Raw genomic sequence first — 15,769 nt, 5'->3', positions numbered from 1 at the left:
TGCTTGGAGTTATGAACAATCATTCGGAGGATATGGGTATCACTGGTAACATTAGTACTAATTTCTCAACCAAGGTTGGCCTTGACATGTTGTCATATGTCACCATCCAGAGCCACCGATTGCAACGTAAATTCACAAGAGACTGCAATATTGCAACCTGATGTAACAAGCAAGAGGAAGCATCTAGATCTGAGACATCTGAAGTCTATTTCCCTCCACAGATGCTGCCTGGCCTGCTGAGTTCCTCCAGAATCTTGTTTGTCGGACTGAGAGCAACAACATATCCAGATAAACCACTTCAACTAACTATTGAAGAATTGACAGCACTAGTACAGAGCTGGTGTCTCAGAGAGGTCAGACAACATGAAGATAGTAAATTAGACCCCTGGAGGTTATTTTTATTGAATCATTATTGATCTTATCTAGGCCATGAATGAAAATGAAATCTACCTCTCTTGTCCTTCTTAACTTGTTTACAGCTTTAACATGGTTGGCCACACCATCCACGAGAACAGTTCTCAACCAACTGAATAAGGTCTCCTGATCCACTTCCCACCGCACTCCCTCCCTTCACCACATTCAAATCATCTTTGCACAATTGGATTTCCCACTCCTGTACCTTTACTTCAAACTACACTACACTTCTCATTCATTTAATGCCCATTGCTAATATTGAAAGCACGGCACCAATTTCAGCCTACAGTCTAATGACCCCTCAACTCAACCATCCCTTCCTTTGTCCCCTCCTCAACTAAATGCTAAAGGAATTAATTTAGTGATACCCACAAACTTTCTGTTTGAGAACTTTCCTCGGTAACGATTCTAAACTGAAGGTATTTAATCTCAGACATAGTCTCAGTACCCTTACAAAGAGAGACACAAGAGATTGCAGAAAAGGGGAAGTAATATAGAGAACAAAGCAGATTCAATGACAGAAGTGTCAGTATTGTTAAGAGCCGGTTTAAAGAACATCAAGGAAGGAACAGATAAAGAGAATATCCAGGGCTTAAGAACTTGTCAGCTAAAGGCACAGGTACGATAATGATAAATAAGATTCATGGTGAATTTGAAACCAGAACTGGAGCAATATAAATAGCTTGTGGATTTGCAGTACTAGTAGTGTATCGCTATTTATGAATGGAAATGGTAAGGTGAAAGAGGTCCTGGACAGATAAGAAAATGAGGATGAAGATTTTATGACTGATATACTGCTTATGTGAAGGCTGGTAAATATCATTAAACACAGTTATGGGTGGCTTACCGTAAAAACATTCAGATATGGTCCAAACGCCAAGAGAGAGGGTTGGCAGTTCACTGACTTTAATGAGAACTGTTGCAGAATTTAAAGGAAAAGAGAAAAAATAAATGCTAGGCCAAGAGGGCCGTTAACTAACACTCTCAAAGTGAATGTTAGTGCCAGTGCTGTGGCTGTAAGCAAACACTAAAATACTAAATGGATACCACTCCTTTACAGGATCATTTGAAGCGGCAGTCCACATTCCCTGACAAGGACAGGGGTAAGCAGGGAGTGTAACATTGCTGTGCTTCGACTACAACAAAAAGAGTAGAGCTAAATACCCCCATAATGAAACAGTAAATAGCTAGAACCTGCATATTCACAAGCGCAATTACCAAGCCCACTGTGCAGCCTGCCTGTGGGGGCACATAGACCCCACAGCAGAGTCTGCGCTTGTGACAGTTAGTGCAAACAAGAAGAGGGAGATAGACCTAGAGTTGGAATTGTTTGATTTCCAATCTTCCTCAGCAAGCCCAAGGACCTGAAAACATTAATTGATTTCTCTCGCCACAGATGGTGCCTGACACACTGATCATCTCTGGCATATTTGATTTCTGCTGTAATGGTGAAGGCACCAGGTTTAATACCACAATGGCATTTAATATCTTTAACAAAACATGACTGGATGATTCAAAGGAGCATTATGAAAGAAAATTTGACCCTCAGCTTTAAAAGGAAGGTTGAACAAAATGGTGAGTTGAATTTCTAGAGCTGTATTTTTCTTTAGATATATTTACCACTAAAGTGGCCATTGTTAGATTTAAATGAATGCAGGTTGTGGACAAAGACTAATCAAAAGAACAAAAAATAAAGATGCTTGAAACTATTTCCAAACTCTTGACATACGTGTAAACCCCTCTAGTAAAAGGTATCAGCAAGCTCTCATCAGATTCCCAAGGTAAATGAAGGTAGGCTAGCCAATAATACAGAAGAGGATACCAGTAAAGTTTTGTGATACATAAAGAGTAAAAGAGAGGTGAGAGTGGATATCAGACTGCCAGAAAATGGAGGACAAAGAAATTGCTGATGAACTCAGTAAGTATTTTGTGTCAATCTTCACTGACGTTAGCAGTATTCCAGAAATTTGTGTGTTGGGGGCAGAGGCAACTGCACATACTATTAATAAGGAGAAGGGGCTAGTGAAGCTCAATGGTTTGAAGATAGATAAGTTACCTGGAGCAGACAAACTGCACACAAGGGTTCTGAAAGGGGTAGCTGATGAGACTGTGAAGGCACTAGTAGAGATCCTTCAAGAATCACTGGATTGGAATGGTTCCAGAAAACTAGAGTTGCAGGGGAATGGGAACCAGGATTCCAGAACAGTTAATGAAGAGGTTGTGGAGACAAATGTTGGGAAGACCTCAGATGAAGTCAGGAATCAAAAGGTTGAGCATGGTTCACTTAGTGTGCTGAGAAGATGTATCGTAGGAAAGGCGAACGAGCTCCGGGCACGGATCAACAGCTGGAATTATGGCATTGTAGCCATTAGTGAGACTTGGCTGCAGGAGGTGCAGGACTGGCAGCTCAATATTCCAGGGTTCCGTTGTTTTAGATGTGACAGAGTGGGAGGGAGTAAAGGAAGAGGGGTGGTGTTACTAGTTGGGGAATATTTCATCGCAGTGCTCCGTCAGGACAGACTGGAGAATTTGTCTAGTGAGGCATTAAGGGTGGAACTGATAAATTAGGAAGGTATGGCCACGTTAATGGAGTTATATTACAGACCACAGTCCGGTGATTTAGAGGAACATATTTGTAGAGATTGCAAAGTGTTGCAAGAAACATAAGGTTGTTATAGTAGGTGATTTTAACTTGCCACATATTGACTTGGAATCCCATAGTGCATAAGGATTAGGTTGGATAGAGTTTGTCAAGTGTACTCCAGAAAGTTACCTTCATCAGTATACAGAGTCCCAACGAGAGAGCATGGGCTACTGGATCTGGTATTAGGGAATGAAACAGGGCAGGTGATAGAGGTTTGTGTAGGGGGACACTTTGCATCTAGTGATCACAATGCCATTAATTTCAAAGTAAGTATGAAAAAAGATTGGGCTGAGATTCGAAATTGGAGAAAGGCCAACTTTGCAGTATCAGAAATGACCGGGCAAGTGTGAATTGGGTCAAGCTGTTTTCTGGCAAAGGTGTACTTGGTGAGTGGGAGACCTTCAGATGTGACATTTTGTAAGTGCCTGTCAGGATAAAATGTAAAGTTAACTAGTGTAGGAAAACGGTTATCAAGAGATATTGTGGTCCTGGTTCAAAGAATAAAAAGGTGCACAGCAGGTACAGGCAGTCCCTGGGTTACAAACGAGATCTGTTCATAAGTCTGTCTTTAAGTCAAATTTGTAGGTAAGTCAGAACAGGTTCATACAGTTCTTATTTAGCATCAGTTAGTCAAATGTTTATCTTAGTATATAGTATACCTTTCTGCGCATATAAAACACTTAAGAAACATTTTTTACAGAGCTTTTCTTTTTCTCGTCATAAATAGCCTTGTAGCAGCTGAGGCCCTCAGTAACTGTACGGAAAACTTTGGTGAACCTCTCTGTATTAGGATCTTGCTCCTCTAACTTTGCCATCCCTGCTTCAATGAGACGAAAGGCTTCAGCTAATTCTTTCGTCAAAAACTTTTTCGGTTCTGGGGTTTTTAGGTCCCAGTCTTCTTCCTCAACACTATCATCACTTTATCCTTTAAAATTGTTCCAATCATTGACCGACTGAGGCCTAACGTTTTTCCAATGACCGATGGCATTTCACCTCTTTTCAATCACTTTATTACTTCCACTTTATTTTCAATCGTGATCGTTTTCCTTTTCTTTGATGCATCACCAGCACTTTCATCAGATTTATGCTTTGGCGGCATGGTTACAAGGGTAAATAAGAGAAAAATTTAAGCCAAGTACAAAGTTACACACTTAACACAGTGTTAATGGCAAAATGATTCAACTTAAAATGGCAGACGGTGTTCTCCTTCCTTGAGCCGACGAACCACTGTTTTCGTGAGCACCACTGAAGAATTAAATCAGGAGGGCTAAAAGATGGCATGAAGTTGCTCTAGCAGACAAAGTAAAGGAGAATCCTAAGGGATTCTACAGATGTGTAGAGAGTAAAAGGATTGCAAGCGACAAAATTGGTCCTCCAGGAGATTTGAATGGTAATCCACATGTGGAGCCAAAACAGATGTGAGAGATCTTAAATAATTATTTTGCATCTGTATTTACTCAGGAAATGAACACAGAATCTATAGAAGTGAGGCAAAGCAGCATCAACTTCATGGACCCAATAGAGATTACAGAGGAGGAGGCAAATCAGGGTGGATAAATCCCCAGGGCCTGACAGGGTGTTCCCTTGCACCCTACAGAAGGCAAGTGCAGAGATTTTTGGCGATAGGGGAGGTATAGAGGACTGGAGGGTACCAATGTTCTTCTGCTGTTTAAGAAAGGCTCTATTGGAAGGTATTCAAAGGGACGGGACTAGATATATACAGGTAAGTATTTAAATAGACATGAACAATTAAGGATAGGCTTCATGCATGGCAGGTCATGTGTAACCAATCTTATAGAGTTTTTTGAGAAGGCCCCATAGAGGAGTTTGATCAAATAGTTTCAATAGCTTGGCAATCTATATGAGATAGTAAATTGAATTAGACATTGTCTTTGTGAGAAAAGTCAGAGAGTGGGAGTAGAGGGTTGCCTCTCTGACTGGAGGCCTGTGATTAGTGGCGTGCTGCAGGGATCGGTGCTGGGTCCATTGTTCTTTGTCGTCTGTATCAATGATCTGGATGACAATCTGGTTAACTGGACCAGCAAATTTGCAAATGACACCAAGATTGGGGATATGGTGGACAGCGAGGAAGGCTATCATGGCTTGCAGAGAGATCTGCATCAGCTGAAAAAATGACAGATGGAGTTTAGTGCAGATGTGTAAGATGTTGCACTTCGATATGACCAACCATCATAAGTCTCACAGTGAATGGTAGGGCACTGAAGTGTGTGGTAGAACAAAGGGATCTAAGAACTCAGGTCCATAATTCATTGAACGTGATGTCACAGGTGGATAGGATCATAAAGAAAGCCTTTGGCACATTGGCCTACATGAATGAATGCATTGAGTACAGGAAATGTGATGTTATGTTGAAGTTTGTATAAGACTTTGGAGAGGCCTATTTTGGAATATTGTATGCAATTCTGGTCACCTGCCTGCAGGAAAGGCTAAACAAGGTAGGAAGAGTACAGAGAAAACTGATGAGGATGTTGCTGGGTCTGGAGGACCTGAGTTACAAAGATTAGGACTGCATTCCTCAGAAAGTAGAAGATATTAGAGAGGAGATTTGGTAAGGTAAACAAAATTGTAAGTGGTATATGTAGAGGAAATGCAAGCAGGCTTTTCCGATTCAGATTCAGTTTATTGTCATTTAGAAACCACAAAGGCAATGCAGTTAAAAAATGAGAAAATGTTCCTCCAGAATGATATCACAAAAGCATATGACAAAACAGACTACACCAGACAATCCATATAACGTTTGGCAATCCCCAATCCAGAATCCGGAGAGGCTGCTGCGTATTAATATCACGCTACCGTCTTAGCGTGTTCCCCGGAAAGGAGCTCCAATCCCACCAGACAAACAAGACCAAAAACTAAAACTACAAGACCTGCACAAAACCATATAGTTACAACAGTGCAATAGCATAATTGATAAAAAAAAAGACCAGGGAATGCCCCTGCTATGGACTTCCACGGCGCTGCCCGACTCAGCCTCGCAGACGCAGCACACACAGAAAGCGATCTGACCGCAGCGGACTCCGAGTCCGTCGAACCTTCGAGCCTCTGACCATCCCCTCCGGCACAGCTTCTCCGAGCACCATCCTCTGCCGAGCGTATTAAGTCGGCCCCGCCAACGGCCGTCGGCAACACTCAGAGTTTGGGTGGAACTACACAGAGTTTGGGTTAAGGGTGAAAAGTGAAAAAGGGAACATGAGGGGAAACTTCTTGACTCAGAGGGTCGTGAGAGTGTGAAATGAGCTGCCAACACAAGTGGTGTATGCCAGCTTGATTTCAACATTTAAGAGAGGTTTGAATAGTTACAGGATGGTAGAAGTATGAACAGCTATGGTCCTTGTGTAGGTTGATGTGAGTAGACAAATTAAGTGGTTTTGGCTTGGACTAGATGGGCCAAAAGGTCTGTTTCTGTGCTGTACGTCTGTATGACTGAAAAATTACAAATGTCACTACACTATTTAAGAAGAGGAGGAGACACAAGACAGGAAATTATAGACCAGATAGCCTGAGTTCAGTGGTTAGTCAGATGTTGGAGTCCATTATTAATTATGAGTTGTCAGGTTATTTGGAGGCACATGATAAAATAGGCCTAAATCAGCATAGTTTTTTTAAGGGGAAATCTTGCCTGATAAGTATGTTTCCTGAAGGAGGAATCCAGGGCTAGAGGGCACAGCCTCAGAATACAGGGACATCCCTTTAGAACAGAGATGAGAAAACATTTCTTTAGATGTAGGGTGTGAATCTGAAATTTGCCACTGACAGCTAGAAAGGCCAAGCCAATGGGAATATATAAAGCACAGGATGTTAGGTTCCTAAATACAATGTGTATTTCAAGGAGAAGTAGGAGAATAAGGTTGAAAGAGATAATAAATCAGCCATAAAGGAATGGGGGTACAGACTGAATGGGCCAAATGGCCTCATTCTGTTCCTATGTCTTCTGGACTCATGGTCCCAATCCCCACAATGATTGAAGGTTGACACTCAAAAACACAGGAAAATCAGAGCAACACTGGTCAATATGTCCCTCCATGCCAGCCCTATCATTTAGCACAAGCATAACATTAACTCTTCTGTTCAAGTTCCTAATGCACTTCAATTCCCCTTTCTTTCATAAGTGTGCCTTTCTTTGCTGCCTGTTACATCACTGACATTTAGGGCAGCAATGAAAGTCCTCCATCTCTAGTGGTGTTCAGGGCTTTATCATATCAGTATCTTCCTCCTGGTTTTCACTACCTACTCCATAAATGCCTTCAGTGACTGAGCCTTTGGGTAATTCTGGACATTCACCACCCTCTGTGAGATGGATGGTGAATTCCTGACCCATGTCTGTTAGCTCCCAAAGCTGGGTTAGGAAAATGCTGTTCAATCTGTTAAATACTTCCAGAATCTAAAGTTCTCTTTTGCTTTTAGCAAAGGAGGATTCTTTCTCAGTGTTGAGTTAATAAAGCTGCACACAGTGCCTTGGACCCTGTTACAGAGAGTTCACATAAAAATGTGTCAGTTACTCTCAGACTGCTGGTTTAACATGAGTCCTGAGGGTCTGAACCAGTCAGCTCTGCCGTGTCTGGTTAAAGGTGTCCAACTCCCGCACTCTGCCAACTCCAATCCTCTGTTTCAATATATGACCCACAATTGAAGATGGGGCAGTAGCAGAGTTTTCTCAGCCAAACAAGAGTCAGAACAGCACTTGGGAAAAGCATAGGAGTGCACTCCCACATATGTTAAATATGTGTGGGAGTGCAGTTTGCAATAGCTGGTTAGTATTGTGAGTGTTGATTTTATGAAGAACTCAAAGCCAAGGATCTGTCATGGAACATTGGTTTGCAGCAGCAACATAGTGCAAAAACACACAATTACAATAACATACGAAATTAAATAAAAGGTGTGAAAGAAAGGACAATGAGTTTCATGGACTGCTGCGAAATCTGATGACGGAGGGGAAGAAGGTGTTTCTGAATCATTGACTGTGGATCTTCAGGCTGCTCTGCACTCTCCTTGATTGTAGTAAAGAGAAGAGGGCATGTCCCAGATGGTGAGGGTCCTTAGTGATAAAGGCACCTCCTCTCAAAGATTTTCTCAGTGGAGGAGCTGAACCCATCTACAACTCTCTGCAGTCCTTAATGGCTCAGTTCAGCAGTCTGATATACAGCTTCAGTTATACTGGTGCCCAAGAAGAGTATGGTAACCTGCCTTAATTACTGTAGTCCAGTGGCACATTCTTCCACTGTGGTGAAGTGTTTTGAGTGATTGGTGATGAAGCATATCAACTCCTGCCTGAGAAGTGACTGATTTCCTTCCAGAGCAACAGGTCCACAGCAGATGTCATCTTAATGGCTCTTCACTCAATCCTGGAATATCTGGACAGCAAATAATCATACATCAGGGTGATCTTTACCAACTACAGCTCAGCAGTCAATACCATCATCCCCTCAAAACTAATCAATAAGCTCCTAGACATTGACCTCAATACCAATTGAATTCTAGATTTCCTCACTTGCAGACTCCCATCAGATTGAATTGGTAACAACATCTCCTGCATCATCTCCATCAGCATAGGTGCACCACATGGCTGTGTATTTAGCCTCCCTGCTCTAATCGCTTTACACACTCTACTGGCTGTGTGGCTAAGCACAGCTCCAACGCCATATTCAAGTTTGTTGAAAAAACCACTGTCATGCACCAAATCAAAGGTGGTGATGTATTAGCATACAGAATGGAGATTGAAAATCTGGCCAAGTGGTGCCACGACAACAACACCAATATCAGCGAGACCAAGGAGCTGATTATTGACTTCAGGAGAAGGAAACTGAAGGTCCATGAGCCAATCCTAATCAGAGGATCAAAGGCGGACAGGGTCACCAACTTTAAATTCCTCTGTGTACTTACTTTGGAGGATCTACCTGGTGCAAACACGTAAGTGCAGTTATGAAGAAAGCATGGCAGCACTTCTACTTCCTTGGGAGTTTGCAAAGATTCACATTTCATCTAAAAAAAATGACAAACTTCTGTAGATGTGCAATAGTGAATATATTGACTGGCTCTTCACAGCCTGGTATGGAAGCCAATGTCCTTGAACAGTAGTTCAAAAAGTAGTGGATCAGGCCCAATCCATCATGGATAAATGAAGCACTGTCACAGAAAAGCAGCATCCATCATCAGCGACCCCATTACCCCAGGACCTATGTTCCCTCTAAGCTGTGTGCATGTGCACGTGAACACACGTTTTTCAACCAGCGCATAAAGGAAATTAATGTGCGCACAGAAGGTTAGTTACCTAAAATGATGAAATAATTAATAATTATACTTACTGAAAGTAATCTTTTAGCTGAAGGTTTCTGTTGACTTGTTAGTCGGTTTTTCAAATACCACAATAGACATCATTAATTTACGTCACCTTTCCTGTTCCAGTTTGTACAGCTGTATCCGGCAGCAGCCACCTTTGGCAGACAGTGTTTGTATTGTAAAGTTTACAAAGATCTGTTTCAAATTCTGTAGATAGCTTACTAAGTTTTTAATTGAAAAAAGTATTGATTCACTACGTCGAATTCAAAAGAAGCAAAGGGCATGAAGCGCAAAAGAAATGCAAATTTGTTTAAAGTTGAAGCTGTGGCTAAATGCTATCAAAAGAAATTGATAAACGTCACATACAAAGTAGCTTTACAGGTTTTAAGTGATGTCTTTGATGAACTGGTTACACCGTGCAAGATTCTGCAAAAGAGTGGCCTGACACCGGATTCATTCATTTCATTTTGCACGAGGCAAAATTAACAAGATAAGAAAGCAGTATCTGGGACACAATGTTTCGTGGAGTGATGAAGTTAAAGTTTTGCTAAGCCAACAATGTGAAGAAAACGTCACAGTAGATACATGTTTGCTGCTGACTTTTATAAAGTCTTTGTGTTCATTTAGAAGAAAAGTTTCCTGAAGATGAGGTACAAGAAGCTTTTGATTTCTCCGTAAAATTGCAGATTGTGACTTCACATTTGGCGATGAACAAGTTAATGCTTTATGTCTAAAATATCATGATTTTCTAGATGAAAATACTGTAACAGTTAGACAGTTTAATGATTTCAAATTTTCCATGCAAGAAAAAATTAAATACAAACTGATTTCAAACTTTGCTCAAATGGTGGCATTTGTACTTCAAAATGAACAGTTTTGCGTCCTTGCACAGTTGATGGACATTGGGGGAACCTTTCTTGCGTCTAGTACAGACTGTGAGCAAGGTTTTAGCCTAACAAATCAACTCAAAAACAAGCTAAGAAACCGTTTGGGTGAATGTCATTTGGATATGTTAATGAAAATCAAAAGCTACCAATTGGATGGAAGTTCTATTAGTCCAGACAGAGTTTACAAAGAATGGGTAAATGCCAAAGACAGGAGAGAGAAAAAATAACTGAGTGACTTAAATATGTATGTTATTTTGTTGTTATTCTGTGCAGCTTTATGTCAAATATTTTGTAAACCTACATAAACTGTGCCATGTGTGCATTCAGTGTGCACCTACTTTAGTCATAGGAAAAAATCTGCACAACATAAGATTTTTGAACATACTAACTACTAAAAATTAGAGGAAACATTGCCCAGGACATGCTCTCTTCTCGCTGCTGCCATCAGGGACAGTTATTACCACTCAGTTATCTTGCTCTTGAGCCAAAGTGGATAACTTCACTCAACTTTACTTGTCCCATCATTGAAATGTTCCCACAACCAGTAGACTCACTTTCAAGGACTCTTCGTCTCATGTTCTTGATATTTATAGTTTACTTATTTATTATTATTTCTTTCTTTATGTATTTGCATAGATCGTTGTCTTTTGCAGACTGGATGAATGCCCAAGTTGGTACAGTCTTTCATCGCTTCTGTTATGGTTCTCATTCTATAGATTTATTGAGTATGCCCACAAGAAAACGAATGGCAAGGTTGCATATGGTGACAAATACGATTTACTTTGAAATTTGAACCTCTGTGTACTGGAGTCTGCATACCAGGTGATGATGCAACCAGTACGAATGTTCTCCACCATACATCTATAGAAACTTGCAAGAGTCTTTGGTGACATACTAAATCTCTGCAAATTAATCTGCAAACAAAGTTAGGATGGATAAATCCCCAGACCTTGTGAGAGGCAAGTGCAGAAACAGCTAGGGCCCTACCAAAGTTATTTAAATCATCTTAGTGACAGGTGAGGTGCCAGAGTATTGGAGGGTAGCCAATGTTGTTCTGCTGTTTAAGAAAGGCTTTAAATATAAACCAGTAAATTATAAGCTGGTAGGCCTGATATCAGTAGTGGGAAAGTAATTGGAAGGTACCTTACTTTTACTGTCACCAAACAATTGATACTAGAGCATACAATCATCGCAGTGATATTTGTTTCTGTGCTTCGCACTCCCTGAAGTACAAATTGAAGTAAATATAATAAAAGTTTAAATTATAAATCATAATTAGAAAAAGGAAAGTAAGGTAGTCAAGTCAGGTCCAGATATTTGGAAGGTACGGCCCAGATTCAGGTCAGGATCAGTCCAGCAGTCTTATCACAGTTGGAAAGATGCTGTTCCCAAATCTGGCCATACAAATCTTCAAGCTCCTGAACTTTCTCCCGGAGGGAAGTGGGAGAAAAGGTGTGTTGGCTGGGTGGGTCTTATCCTTGATTATCCTGGCAGCACTGCTCTGACAGCGTGTGGTGTAAAGTGAGTCCAAGGATGGAAGATTGGTTTGTGTGATGTGCTGGGCTGTGTTCACGATCTTCTGCAGCTTCTTCCGGTCTTGGACAGGACAACTTCCATACCAGGTTGTGATGCACCCTAGAAGAATGCTTTCTACGGTGCATCTATAAAAATTAGTGAGTGTTTTAGGGGACGGGCCAAATTTCTTCAGCTTTCTCAGGCAGTAAAGGCACTGGTGGGCCTTCTTGGCAGTGGGCTCTGCTTGGTTAGACCAAGTCAGGTCATTTGTGATATTCACCCCGAGGAACTTAAAGCTTTTGACCCGTTCCACCTGCGCACCACCAATGTAGATGGGGTTGTGCAGTCCGCTACTCCTTCTGAAGTCAACAACCAATTCCTTTGTCTTGCTAACATTGAGGGATAGGTTATTGTCTTTGCACCATGCCACCAGGTTCTTAATTTTCTCTCTGTACTCAGACTCATCATTACCCAAGATAGGGCCTACAATTGTGGTGTCATCAGCAAACTTATATATTGAGTCTGATGGAAACTTGGCTACACAATCATGGGTGTACAGTGAGTACAGCAGGGGGCTGAGTACACAGCCCTGTGGGGTACCGGTGCTCAGAGTGATTATAGAGGAGAGCTTGTCCCCTATTTTTACAGCCTGGGTCCTGTCTGTGAGGAAGTTGAAGATCCAGCTACAGATCTGAGTGCTAAGACCCAGGTTCCAGAGCTTAGGAATCAGTTTATTTGGAATGATGGTATTAAAGGCAGAGCTGTAGTCAATGAAAAGGAGCCTTAAATATACGTCTTTATTCTCCAGGTGTTCTAAGGAGAAAGGTAGTGCCAGAAAGATGGCATCTGCCATTGATCTGTTGCTCCAGTAGGTGAACTGCAAAGCGTCGAGGTTGACCGGTAGATTATGATTGATGTATGCCATAACCAATCGCTCGAAGCACTTCATAGCAATTGATGTCAGGGCTACAGGTCGATAGTCATTCAGGCATGCCACCTTGCTTTTCTTCGGCACCGGGATTATTGTTGCCTTCTTAAAACACGAGGGGATCTTAGACTGAAGCAGGGAGCAGTTGAAGATGTTAGCAAACACTCCAGCTAGCTCGCTTGCACAGGCCCAGAGAACCCGTCCCGGGACGCCATCTGGGCCCGTCGCCTTCCTTGGATTTATCTTCAGGAAGGCTCTTCTAACGTCTTCCTCGGTGACGATGAATCTTGATGCCACCAGGTCCGGTTCATCCAGAGGGGGTGGGATGCTCCTCTTCTGTTCGAATCTTGCGTAGAATATGTTAAGTTCATCAGGAAGAGAAGCGCTACAGTTATTGATATTCTCAGCCTTTTCTTTACGCCCAGTGATCTCATTTAGACCCTGCAGTAGTCTACTGGCATCCCTCTGGTTAGCCTGGGCTTCTAATTTGGTTCGGTATTGCCTCTTAGTGCCCTTAATGGCTGTCCAGAGTTCACGCCTGGATTCTGTGTAGTGACTGGTATCCCCGGACCTAAAAGCTGCAGCTCTAGCTTTCATTGTAAGAATACCTAAGAATCCCTTAGGTATTCTAAGGGACTGATATATAAGGATTTGGATAGGCATGAATTGATTGAGGATAGTGTTGATTCGTGCATTGTAGCTCATGTCTAACCAAACTTAGAGAGTTTTTCAAGGAAGTTACCAGGAAAATAGATGAAGGCAAGGTTGTGGATGTTCAGCAAGGTATTTGACAAGGTCCTGCGGTGCTGGGTCCATTGTTGCTTGTCATCCATATCAATAATCTGGATGATAACGTAGTTAACTGGATTAACAAATTCAAAGGTTTCAAAGGTACATTTGATGTCAGAGAAATGTATAAAATATACATCCTGAAGTGCTTTCTCTTCGCAACCATCCATGAGAAACAGGAGTGCTCTCAAAGAATGAATGACATTTAAATGTTAGAACCCCAAGCCCCACCCCCCCAGCTCCCCTCCCACCCACACATAAGTGGCAGCAAGTAATGATTCCCTCTCCCCCCATTGGCAAAAAAAAAACTTCGGCACCCACCACCGAGCACTCAAGCATGAGCAAAGCAACAGCAAAGACACAGACTTGCAGTACCCAAAGACAACTTGTTAACCTGGTATTTGACATACCACAGGCTTTCACTCTCCCTAATAGAGGAGAAAGAGGCGTCTCCATCTTACAGCGAGAGGGGAGACATAACTAACAACTCACTGGTTTACAATGTTGATAGTCCATTTGTGTTGCTTTTTCCAAGCTCTGTGCCCAAAGATCTCTGGTCTCCAGGCACACAGCCTTAGATCTTCCATCTCCCACCACACACCGATCTCCTGTCTGGACACCAATCTTTGATCCACCCGGTTCCTTAGCCATGAGATCTCGGCCCTTCAAAGGCAAACTGGACTCTTAAGCCACGCCCTTTGTGTGCCGAATGACTGCTAGTCATGAAACTTTGAGAGCGGGTCCCATTCCCACGAAGAACCATAGTCAGTGTGTAACTCCAGGTCAGAGTCTTCAAAAGAACCCTGAAAGGGAAAAAATAAAGATATTAAAGATGGAAATAGAGCTGTTTCCAAAGATGCAAGCAAAGGAGTCGCCCTTTGGTACTATTGATTCTCCTAAGCTCCTCCTCCTAAGCTGCAGATGACACCAAAATTGAGGGTGTAGTGGACAACAAGGAAGACTATCCTGGCTTGCTGCAGGATCTCAACCAGCCAAAAAAATGGGCTGAAAATGGCAGATGAAATTTAATGGAGACAGGTGTGAGGTGTTCCACTTTGGTAAGACCAAACAGGATAGATCTTACACAGTAGGGCACTGAGGACTGTGGTAGAACAAAGAGATCTGGGAATTCTGGTCTATAATTCATTGAAAGTGGCATCACAGGTTGATAGGGTCATAAAGAAAGATTCTGCCATATTGGCCTTCATTAATCAAAATATTGAGTACTAAGATGAGATGTTATGTTGAAGTTGTTTAAGGCATAAGTGAGGCCTGATTTGGAGTATTGTTTGCAGTTTTGGTCACCTACCTACAGGGAAGATGTAAATAAGGTTGAAAGAGAATAGAGACAATTTACAAGCAGGCTGCTAGGTCTGGTAAACCAGAGGTATAAGGAAGGATTGAATAGGTTAGATCTTCATTCCTTGGAATGTAGATTGATGGGAGATTTGATTGAGGTAGACAAAATTATGAGGGATCTAGATAGGGTAAGTGGAAGTAGGCTTTTTCCATTGAAGTTGGGTGGAAGTACAATAAGAGATCATGGGTTAAGGGTAAAAGGTGAAAGTTTAAAGGGAAGATGAGGGGAAGTTTCTTCATTCAGAAGGTTGTGAGAGTGTGGAACAAGCTGCCAGTGCAAGTGGTGAATCTCCATGATTAAGAGAAGCTTAGATAGGTACATGGATGGCAGGGGTATGGAAGGCTGTGGTCCTGGTGCTGGTCAATGGGAGTAGGCTGTTCAAATGGCCCAGCATAGACCAGATGGGCAGAAAGATCTGTGCCATACTTTGCTATAACTCTCTGACGTTTAATGACGAAGAGTCAATAACATGCCTAGCATGCCTAGCTGACCCATTTGAGGTTATCACAATGGAAAAGTGGAATCTGCTGCCAGATTCTGCTCTTGGAAGAAGTTGTCCAGAAATCTGACCAATTGCACCATGTTTTTTTATGCACTGTGCAATTTAATTTTAAAAGAAAATTATTTGCAAAAAATAATGCATTCCTTGCAAGTGGTACTGTCTGTGATTGTCCTTCCAGTTCCTGGAGCTAAAATGCTGATGCCCAGACATTTTAAGTCTTTTCAGCATGTGCCTGGACAACAATTGATATTTAATATGGTATTTAATTGAAGCAGACACGTCAATGTGGACCATTCATGCAGAAGCAATGTTCACAGACTCTGTTTCAATATTGTCTCTAAGTAACTTGGTTTAAAAGTCAGGCTCAGGAACTGATCTCAGAAAAGGTCCCTTTCTGAAATGCTAGAAAATGCTAGAGTCGGTTATCAAAGAT

General features: G+C 41.9%; 1 long non-coding RNA gene across 13 annotated transcripts in view; it reads left to right on the top strand.

Moving 5' to 3' along the window:
• The first annotated feature begins 9,866 nt into the window (after window positions 1–9,866).
• Window positions 9,867–15,769, top strand: part of LOC132380175 (uncharacterized) — an 81,603-nt gene continuing 75,700 nt past the window's right edge. For 12 of the 13 annotated variants that reach the window (XR_009507690.1, XR_009507689.1, XR_009507681.1 and 9 more), the window contains exon 1: window positions 9,867–10,005. This is a non-coding gene — a long non-coding RNA (uncharacterized LOC132380175). The remainder of the gene's footprint in view (window positions 10,006–15,769) is intronic. The other variant, XR_009507682.1, reaches the window with a different exon arrangement.

This window comes from Hypanus sabinus, chromosome 23 (genome assembly GCF_030144855.1).
Source record: "Hypanus sabinus isolate sHypSab1 chromosome 23, sHypSab1.hap1, whole genome shotgun sequence".
Lineage (NCBI taxonomy): Eukaryota > Metazoa > Chordata > Chondrichthyes > Myliobatiformes > Dasyatidae > Hypanus > Hypanus sabinus.
Note: the sequence above shows the minus strand (reverse complement) of the source record. Positions and strands in the feature narration are given on the sequence as shown.